Source organism: Rutidosis leptorrhynchoides, chromosome 10, assembly GCF_046630445.1.
Source record: "Rutidosis leptorrhynchoides isolate AG116_Rl617_1_P2 chromosome 10, CSIRO_AGI_Rlap_v1, whole genome shotgun sequence".
NCBI lineage: Eukaryota > Viridiplantae > Streptophyta > Magnoliopsida > Asterales > Asteraceae > Rutidosis > Rutidosis leptorrhynchoides.
The window spans coordinates 157,328,050-157,340,063 of NC_092342.1; positions in this window are offsets into that span (position 1 = coordinate 157,328,050).

Sequence of the window (12,014 nt, forward strand, 5' to 3'; positions counted from 1 at the left end):
TTTACATGGATAGCCTCCCTAAGAGCATTCAACACGGGGTAATGGCATCCCAACCCACTAACCTACAAGAGGCTTTAATAATGGCCCGCCATACTTTAGACACGGCGAATGAAATGGAAACGCCGGCACCAATGGTCGAGAACCAATCTAGCGGCAATAAAAGAATATGGGAAGCCTCTCAATCAAGCAACCACAACCACAACAACCTCTCCAAGAAGCCTTTCGCCTCCAACGACAAGAAAGGCTATACCGGAAAACTACCTTTTTGTAACGAATGCCACAAGCATCACTTTGAAGGATGTGGCAGGTTTCGCCACCGGCGCCAAGGACCCGTCGCTCGAAAGATGCCCAACGCACACAGAACGGGTGCTTGCTTCGAATGTGGCCAACTGGGTCATTTTAGGAATGTGTGCCCAAATAAGAAAATCAACCCCAACGCACGCCGTTGAACCTTCGACATCGACACCAAGGATGCCCGGAACGACGATGGACTAGTAACGGGTACGTTTCTTCACAACAAACCGTATATTTCATACTTGTTCGATTCGATTACCGCTAGACGTTTTACAACCAAGACTTTGACTTGTACTCATTACCTTCCATTTTTTTTTCTCCCTAGATACTATTTAGGCGATTTAAGCGACCAACAGAAAAATATTGTATGCCTATAAATATTATCGGAGGATATACGTTAAGAAATTGAACTCGACACCAATAGAACTAAGGAACTCAAAACCTATTCATTAAGGAGAAATTGTTGCCCTACATTTATGTATAGATTATTGTGAACTAAGAAATTTTCGGTTGGAAACCGATACCCTCTCCCTCGCATCCATGACATCATGATTATTTGCACGAATCTCGTATGTTCCAAATCGACCTCCGTTCCGGTTATCATCAATTGGGGGTTAAGTGAGACGATGTCTCCTAAGCCATTTTCTGAACTCGCGACGTTAGTTGTAAATCTCTCTTAGTACCGTTTGATTTATTTAGGACTCCGTCCGTATTCGTGAACCTCCTAAACCACGTATGCAACTTATCTAGACTAATCTGTTATCGTATTTATAGATGACATCTTAACCTATTCAAGTAAAGAAGGAAAACGAACAACATCACCATCTTAAGCTCGAACTTTTGAGAAAAGAGCAACTCTATACCAAATTCTCCGAGTGAGAATTTCTGTTGAACGAAGTCCAATTTTCTAGACCATGATGTTAATGGTCAAGGCATTACAATCAATCTCGAAATCAAGCCACATGTAATCAGGAAACTCTACCAACTCGGACTTGTATTCGTAAAAAAAAAAAAAAAAAAAAAAAAAAAAAAAAAAAAAAATCTTAGATCTCGTCTGTTATTACCAAAGATTCATTTCTGACTTTTCTCGTGTTACCCGACTTTTAAACTCGTTAACTCACTAAGGGAAAACTTTAAACCTCTCCGTGTTCGAACCTTGAGCGTGATTCTTCACACCAACATTTCTAGCTAAATTCGTACAACACCAGATGGGACTCAAATATGGAAATATTTCTAGTTGGACGCCGAAAGGCATACTCCCTCGACTCGAAATCAACGGAACGGAAATTCGTTATTTTGCACGAAGAATTCAAATACTAAATTGTGGATCCGATCAGTATTCTCGTCATCACGTACCACACTACATACCTCTGTTATTTCACCGTTACCGTCTGATATTACTGGAAATTAAGATAACACACAATCCAACGATACTTCACTCTTCTTTGACTTAACGCCCTTGTGTTTCTGATAATCGGCCAACTATTATTCAACCCCGAACTATACAACTACGTGTACTATCTCGTTTCTCTTTCAGACTTCAACTTTTGACAACTAGAGGCACGTTATGGCAACCTCGAGATGCAAGCTCATCCTATTCTAAGTCCTCATTTCACTCCTATCTTTATCGCTCGCATTTCCGTTTAGAGAAACTCCTTGTAACATTTCTCCATGGATAGGGAAATTCCTCATATTACATTAGTATTCGCCACGAGGGTGAATAGTCCTAACGAACATATTTCGAACCCTAACTGACTTGTTCAAACATATCTTAAGAGATTCTATTCCAGTACGGTGTATCTTCGTCATTTATCCTGTATCGAAATACTCGTTTCACTTCTAGTGTTACAAGAAACCTTGGGAACTCGCTTAGACACATGTACCGCGTATCTCCCACAACCGACGAACCGAGCGAACGTACGATTCAATCTTGGAAAGACATGTTACAGACTGGTATTGTCACCTTTAGTAGTTCCTCTTACAACGACATCTATCACTCGTATATTAACGCCGCACCTCCGAAACCCTATATGACCGCAAATGTCATACCCCTGTTCATTTAACCAAAGCATGTGGCAAGCAAATCACCGAATCCGAACCCCATCAAGAAACAACAATTGAGATCGTTCAAGTCCGAGAAGGGCTCGAGATGACCCGTAGTCGCCAGAAGAGTTATACCAAACTTAGATGAAAACCTCACAAATCCCAGTGTGTAACCACGTAATATTGAGAACCTGCACCTTGGAAGGGTGTAATCTGAAATGTCCCGTTCTTATTGATTAAAAACGTTCCATATTAATTGATTTCGTTGCGAGGTTTTGACCTCTATATGAGACGTTTTTCAAAGACTGCATTCATTTTTAAACAAACCATAACCTTTATTTCATCAATAAAGGTTTAAAAAGTTTTATGTAGATTATCAAATAATGATAATCTAAAATATCCTGTTTACACACGACCATTACATAATGGTTTACAATACAAATATGTTACAACAAAATAAGTTTCTTGAATGCAGTTTTTTTACATAATATCATACAAGCATGGACTCCAAATCTTGTCCTTATTTAAGTATGCGACAGCGGAAGCTCTTAATAATCACCTGAGAATAAACATGCTTAAAACGTCAACAAAAATGTTGGTGAGTTATAGGTTTAACCTATATATATCAAATCGTAACAATAGACCACAAGATTTCATATTTCAATACACATCCCATACATAGAGATAAAAATCATTCATATGGTGAACACCTGGTAACCGACAATAACAAGATGCATATATAAGAATATCCCCATCATTCCGGGACACCCTTCGGATATGATATAAATTTCGAAGTACTAAAGCATCCGGTACTTTGGATGGGGTTTGTTAGGCCCAATAGATCTATCTTTAGGATTCGCGTCAATTAGGGTGTCTGTTCCCTAATTCTTAGATTACCAGACTTAATAAAAAGGGGCATATTCGATTTCGATAATTCAACCATAGAATGTAGTTTCACGTACTTGTGTCTATTTTGTAAATCATTTATAAAACCTGCATGTATTCTCATCCCAAAAATATTAGATTTTAAAAGTGGGACTATAACTCACTTTCACAGATTTTTACTTCGTCGGGAAGTAAGACTTGGCCACTGGTTGATTCACGAACCTATAACAATATATACATATATATCAAAGTATGTTCAAAATATATTTACAACACTTTTAATATATTTTGATGTTTTAAGTTTATTAAGTCAGCTGTCCTCGTTAGTAACCTACAACTAGTTGTCCACAGTTAGATGTACAGAAATAAATCGATAAATATTATCTTGAATCAATCCACGACCCAGTGTATACGTATCTCAGTATTGATCACAACTCAAACTATATATATTTTGGAATCAACCTCAACCCTGTATAGCTAACTCCAACATTCACATATAGAGTGTCTATGGTTGTTCCGAAATATATATAGATGTGTCGACATGATAGGTCGAAACATTGTATACGTGTCTATGGTATCTCAAGATTACATAATATATAATACAAGTTGATTAAGTTATGGTTGGAATAGATTTGTTACCAATTTTCACGTAGCTAAAATGAGAAAAATTATCCAATCTTATTTTACCCATAACTTCTTCATTTTAAATCCGTTTTGAGTGAATCAAATTGCTATGGTTTCATATTGAACTCTATTTTATGAATCTAAACAAAAAAAGTATAGGTTTCTAGTCGGAAAAATAAGTTACAAGTTGTTTTTGTAAAGGTAGTCATTTCAGTCGAAAGAACGACGTCTAGATGACCATTTTAGAAAACATACTTCCACTTTGAGTTTAACCATAATTTTTGGATATAGTTTCATGTTCATAATAAAAATCATTTTCTCAGAATAACAACTTTTAAATCAAAGTTTAGCATAGTTTTTAATTAACTAACCCAAAACAGCCCGCGGTGTTACTACGACGGCGTAAATCCGGTTTTACGGTGTTTTTCGTGTTTCCAGGTTTTAAATCATTAAGTTAGCATATCATATAGATATAGAACATGTGTTTAGTTGATTTTAAAAGTCAAGTTAGAAGGATTAACTTTTGTTTGCGAACAAGTTTAGAATTAACTAAACTATGTTCTAGTGATTACAAGTTTAAACCTTCGAAAAAGATAGCTTTATATGTATGAATCGAATGATGTTATGAACATCATTACTACCTTAAGTTCCTTGGATGAACCTACTGGAAAAGAGAAAAATGGATCTAGCTTCAATGGATCCTTGGATGGCTCAAAGTTCTTGAAGCAAAATCATGACACGAAAACAAGTTCAAGTAAGATCATCACTTGAAATAAGATTGTTATAGTTATAGAAATTGAACCAAAGTTTGAATATGATTATTACCTTGTATTAGAATGATAACCTACTGTAAGAAACAAAGATTTCTTGAGGTTGGATGATCACCTTACAAGATTGGAAGTGAGCTAGCAAACTTGAAAGTATTCTTGATTTTATGAAACTAGAACTTTTGGAATTTATGAAGAACACTTAGAACTTGAAGATAGAACTTGAGAGAGTTCAATTAGATGAAGAAAATTGAAGAATGAAAGTGTTTGTAGGTGTTTTTGGTCGTTGGTGTATGGATTAGATATAAAGGATATGTAATTTTGTTTTCATGTAAATAAGTCATGAATGATTACTCATATTTTTGTAATCTTATGAGATATTTCATGCTAGTTGCCAAATGATGGTTCCCACATGTGTTAGGTGACTCACATGGGCTGCTAAGAGCTGATCATTGGAGTGTATATACCAATAGTACATACATCTAAAAGCTGTGTATTGTACGAGTACGAATACGGGTGCATACGAGTAGAATTGTTGATGAAACTGAACGAGAATGTAATTGTAAGCATTTTTGTTAATTAGAAGTATTTTGATAAGTGTATTGAAGTCTTTCAAAAGTGTATAAATACATATTAAAACACTACATGTATATACATTTTAACTGAGTCGTTAAGTCATCGTTAGTCGTTACATGTAAGTGTTGTTTTGAAACCTTTAGGTTAACGATCTTGTTAAATGTTGTTAACCCAATGTTTATAATATCAAAAGAGATTTTAAATTATTATATTATCATGATATTATGATGTACGAATATCTCTTAATATGATATATATACATTAAATGTCGTTACAACGATAAACGTTACATATATGTCTCGTTTCAAAATCATTAAGTTAGTAGTCTTGTTTTTACATATGTAGTTCATTGTTAATATAATTAATGATATGTTTACTTATCATAATATCATGTTAACTATATATATAACCATATATATGTCATCATATAGTTTTTTTTTACAAGTTTTAACGTTCGTGAATCACCGGTCAACTTGGGTGGTCAATTGTCTATATGAAACCTATTTCAATTAATCAAGTCTTAACAAGTTTGATTGCTTAACATGTTGGAAACATTTAATCATGTAAACATCAATCTCAATTAATATATATAAACATGGAAAAGTTCGGGTCACTACAGTACCTACCCGTTAAATAAATTTCGTCCCGAAATTTTAAGCTGTTGAAGGTGTTGACGAATCTTCTGGAAATAGATGCGGGTATTTCTTCTTCATCTGATCTTCACGCTCCCAGGTGAACTCGGGTCCTCTACGAGCATTCCATCGAACCTTAACAATTGGTATCTTGTTTTGCTTAAGTCTTTTAACCTCACGATCCATTATTTCGACGGGTTCTTCGATGAATTGGAGTTTTTCGTTGATTTGGATTTCATCTAACGGAATAGTGAGATCTTCTTTAGCAAAACATTTCTTCAAATTCGAGACGTGGAAAGTGTTATGTACAGCCGCGAGTTGTTGAGGTAACTCAAGTCGGTAAGCTACTGGTCCGACACGATCAATAATCTTGAATGGTCCAATATACCTTGGATTTAATTTCCCTCGTTTACCAAATCGAACAACGCCTTTCCAAGGTGAAACTTTAAGCATGACCATCTCTCCAATTTCAAATTCTATATCTTTTCTTTTAATGTCAGCGTAGCTCTTTTGTCGACTTTGGGCGGTTTTCAACCGTTGTTGAATTTGGATGATCTTCTCGGTAGTTTCTTGTATAATCTCCGGACCCGTAATCTGTCTATCCCCCACCTCACTCCAACAAATCGGAGACCTGCACTTTCTACCATAAAGTGCTTCAAACGGCGCCATCTCAATGCTTGAATGGTAGCTGTTGTTGTAGGAAAATTCTGCTAACGGTAGATGTCGATCCCAACTGTTTCCGAAATCAATAACACATGCTCGTAGCATGTCTTCAAGCGTTTGTATCGTCCTTTCGCTCTGCCCATCAGTTTGTGGATGATAGGCAGTACTCATGTCTAGACGAGTTCCTAATGCTTGCTGTAATGTCTGCCAGAATCTTGAAATAAATCTGCCATCCCTATCAGAGATAATAGAGATTGGTATTCCATGTCTGGAGACGACTTCCTTCAAATACAGTCGTGCTAACTTCTCCATCTTGTCATCTTCTCTTATTGGTAGGAAGTGTGCTGATTTGGTGAGACGATCAACTATTACCCAAATAGTATCAAAACCACTTGCAGTCCTTGGCAATTTAGTGATGAAATCCATGGTAATGTTTTCCCATTTCCATTCCGGGATTTCGGGTTGTTGAAGTAGACCTGATGGTTTCTGATGCTCAGCTTTGACCTTAGAACACGTCAAACATTCTCCTACGTATTTAGCAACATCGGCTTTCATACCCGGCCACCAAAAATGTTTCTTGAGATCCTTGTACATCTTCCCCGTTCCAGGATGTATTGAGTATCTGGTTTTATGAGCTTCTCTAAGTACCATTTCTCTCATATCTCCAAATTTTGGTACCCAAATCCTTTCAGCCCTATACCGGGTTCCGTCTTCCCGAATATTAAGATGCTTCTCCGATCCTTTGGGTATTTCATCCTTTAAATTTCCCTCTTTTAAAACTCCTTGTTGCGCCTCCTTTATTTGAGTAGTAATGTTATTATTAATCATTATATTCATAGATTTTACTCGAATGGGTTCTCTATCCTTCCTGCTCAAGGCATCGGCTACCACATTTGCCTTCCCCGGGTGGTAACGAATCTCAAAATCATAATCATTCAATAATTCAATCCACCTGCGCTGCCTCATATTCAGTTGTTTCTGATTAAATATGTGTTGAAGACTTTTGTGGTCGGTATATATAATACTTTTGACCCCATATAAGTAGTGCCTCCAAGTCTTTAATGCAAAAACAACCGCGCCCAATTCCAAATCATGCGTCGTATAATTTTGTTCGTGAATCTTCAATTGTCTAGACGCATAAGCAATCACCTTCGTTCGTTGCATTAATACACAACCGAGACCTTGCTTTGATGCGTCACAATAAATCACAAAATCATCATTCCCTTCAGGCAATGACAATATAGGTGCCGTAGTTAGCTTTTTCTTCAATAACTGAAACGCTTTCTCTTGTTCATCATTCCATTCAAATTTCTTCCCTTTATGCGTTAATGCAGTCAAGGGTTTTGCTATTCTGGAAAAGTCTTGGATGAACCTTCTGTAGTAACCAGCTAGTCCTAAAAACTGGCGTATGTGTTTCGGAGTTTTCGGGGTTTCCCACTTTTCAACAGTTTCTATCTTTGCCGGATCCACCTTAATACCTTCTTTGTTCACTATGTGACCGAGGAATTGAACTTCTTCCAACCAAAATGCACACTTTGAAAACTTAGCGTACAATTCTTCCTTCCTCAATACTTCTAACACCTTTCTCAAATGTTCACCGTGTTCTTGGTCATTCTTTGAGTAAATAAGTATGTCATCAATGAAAACAATGATAAACTTGTCAAGGTATGGTCCACACACTCGGTTCATAAGGTCCATGAACACAGCTGGTGCATTAGTTAAACCAAACGGCATGACCATAAACTCGTAATGACCGTAACGTGTTCTGAAAGCAGTCTTTGGAATATCATCTTCTTTCACCCGCATTTGATGATACCCGGAACGTAAGTCAATCTTTGAATAAACAGACGAGCCTTGTAGTTGATCAAATAAGTCGTCGATTCTCGGTAGTGGGTAGCGGTTCTTGATGGTAAGTTTGTTCAACTCTCGGTAGTCGATACACAACCTGAATGTACCATCTTTCTTCTTGACAAACAAAACAGGAGCTCCCCACGGTGATGTGATTGGTCGAATGAAACCACGCTCTAAAAGTTCTTGTAATTGGCTTTGCAGTTCTTTCATCTCGCTGGGTGCGAGTCTGTAAGGAGCACGAGCTATTGGTGCAGCTCCTGGTACAAGATCTATTTGAAATTCAACGGATCGATGTGGGGGTAATCCCGGTAATTCTTTCGGAAATACATCGGGAAATTCTTTTGCAATGGGAACATCATTGATGCTCTTTTCTTCAGTTTGTACTTTCTCGACGTGTGCTAGAACAGCATAGCAACCTTTTCTTATTAGTTTTTGTGCCTTCAAATTACTAATAAGATGTAGCTTCGTGTTGCCCTTTTCTCCGTACACCATTAAGGGTTTTCCTTTTTCTCGTATAATGCGAATTGCATTTTTGTAACAAACGATCTCCGCTTTCACTTCTTTCAACCAGTCCATACCGATTATCACATCAAAACTCCCTAACTCTACTGGTATCAAATCAATCTTAAATGTTTCGCTAACCAGTTTAATTTCTCGATTCCGACATATATTATCTGCTGAAATTAATTTACCATTTGCTAATTCGAGTAAAAATTTACTATCCAAAGGCGTCAATGGACAACTTAATTTAGCACAAAAATCTCTACTCATATAGCTTCTATCCGCACCCGAATCAAATAAAACGTAAGCAGATTTATTGTCAATAAGAAACGTACCCGTAACAAGCTCCGGGTCTTCCTGTGCCTCTACCGCATTAATATTGAAAACTCTTCCACGGCCTTGTCCATTCGTTTTCTCCTGGTTCGGGCAATTTCTAATAATGTGGCCTGGTTTTCCACATTTATAACAAACTACATTGGCATAACTTGCTCCGACACTACTTGCTCCGCCATTACTCGTTCCGACACCATTTGTTCCTTTCGTTCTATTAACCCCTGGTCCGTAGACCTCACACTTCGCCGCGCTATGACCATTTCTTTTACACTTGTTGCAAAATTTGGTGCAGAACCCCGAGTGATTCTTTTCACACCTTTGGCATAGTTGCTTCTGATTGTTGTTGTTGTTGCGGTTATTATTGTTGTTGGGATGATTGTTGTAGTTGTTGTTGTTGTTGTTGTTGTTGTTGGGCCGTTTGTTGTAGTTGCGATTGATGTTGCGATTGTTGGGATAATTGTTCCGATTATTGTTGTAATTGCTGTTGTTGTTGTATTGGTGATTCTTATCACCGTTTTCCTCCCACTTTCTTTTGACTTGCTTCACATTGGCCTCTTCAGCAGTCTATTCTTTAATTCTTTCTTCAATCTGGTTCACTAGTTTGTGAGCCATTCTACATGCCTGTTGTATGGAGGCGGGCTCGTGTGAACTTATATCTTCTTGGATTCTTTCCGGTAATCCTTTCACAAACGCGTCGATTTTCTCTTCCTCATCTTCGAATGCTCCCGGACACAATAGGCACAATTCTGTGAATCGTCTTTCGTACGTGGTAATGTCAAATCCTTGGGTTCGTAACCCTCTAAGTTCTGTCTTGAGCTTATTGACCTCGGTTCTGGGACGGTACTTCTCGTTCATCAAGTGCTTGAATGCTGACCACGGTAGTGCGTACGCATCATCTTGTCCCACTTGCTCTAGATAGGTATTCCACCATGTTAACGCAGAACCTGTGAAGGTATGCGTAGCGTACTTTACTTTGTCCTCTTCAGTACACTTACTTATGGCAAACACCGATTCAACCTTCTCGGTCCACCGTTTCAATCCGATCGGTCCTTCGGTTCCATCAAATTCCAAAGGTTTGCAGGCAGTGAATTCTTTGTAGGTGCATCCTACACGATTTCCTGTACTGCTAGATCCAAGGTTATTGTTGGTATGTAGCGCAGCCTGTACTGCGGCTATGTTTGAAGCTAGAAAAGTACGGAATTCCTCTTCATTCATATTCACGGTGTGTCGAGTAGTCGGTGCCATTTCCTTCAAAATAGTTAAATGGAACAAGTTAATCATACAGAATATTAAGAGTAGTTAATAGTATTTCGTAGCATAATATGAACTCATTTATAAAAGCTTTTTCTTCATATTAGCGTTTTATAAGTTTAAATTCGGGTAGTACCTACCCGTTAAGTTCATACTTAGTAGCTAATATACAATTCAACTACTACAATTCTATATGAAAAACTGATTATAATAATATTTCGCGTTCAAACTTTTATACAATATTTTACAAACTTACAATACCGCTTATTTTACATAAAGCATGAAATATAGCACACAATAACTTTGATACAAGATAGTTGTGAAGACAATTCTAGCTAGTACACAAGTCGTTCAGCAAAGGCAATAAAGACACGTAATTCATACGTCCAGAAACAAGTCATGCATTCTGGTTTTACTAGGACTACTTCCCATCCTTGGTCTTGTGCAACATAACCATTATGGCCGTTGATAAGACAGCGTGTTGTAACGTCATCAAAGGGACGAGGGTTACGTAATGTCCAACAGTCCCGTAATAATCTAAAAACCTCATTTCTTACCCCAATTACCGACTCCGTCACTTGTGGAAACGTTTTGTTTAATAGTTGTAGCCCGATGTTCTTGTTCTCACTTTGGTGAGAAGCGAACATTACTAATCCGTAAGCATAACATGCTTCTTTATGTTGCATGTTAGCCGCTTTTTCTAAATCACGAAGTCCAATATTCGGATATATTGAGTCAAAATAATTTCTTAACCCGTTGCGTAAAATAGCATTTGGGTTCCCCGCAATATATGCGTCAAAGTAAACACATCGTAACTTATGGGTTTCCCAATGTGATATCCCCCATCTTTCAAACGAAAGTCTCTTATAAACCAAGACATTCTTGGAACGTTCTTCGAATGTCTTACAAACTGATCTCGCCTTAAATAGTTGTGCCGAAGAATTCTGGCCGACTCTAGACAAGATTTCATCAATCATGTCTCCGGGTAGGTCTCTTAAAATATTGGGTTGTCTATCCATTTTGTGTTTTTAAACTGTAAAATAGACAAGAGTTAGATTCATAAAAAAAAATACTTATTAATACAAGCAATTTTTACATATATCATAAAGCATAAGAACACTATATTCCATATATTACACCACACGAATACAACTATCTTATTCCGACTCGTTCGTTTCTTCTTCTTCGGTTTTGGTTCGTTTTGCCAAGTTTCTAGGGATATATGATGTTCCCCTAATACGAGCCGTCGTTGTCCACATTGGTTTAGAAAAACCTGGTGGTTTAGAGGTTCCCGGGTCATTGTTACAACTTAAGGACTTCGGGGGTTGACGATACATATAAAGTTCATCGGGGTTGGAATTAGATTTCTCTATTTTTATGCCCTTTCCCTTATTATTTTCTTTTGCCTTTTTAAATTCAGTTGGGGTAATTTCTATAACATCATCGGAATTCTCGTCGGAATCCGATTCATCGGAGAATTGGTAATCCTCCCAATATTTTGCTTCCTTGGCGGAAACACCATTGACCATAATTAACTTTGGTCGGTTGGTTGAGGATTTTCTTTTACTTAACCGTTTTATTATTTCCCCCACTG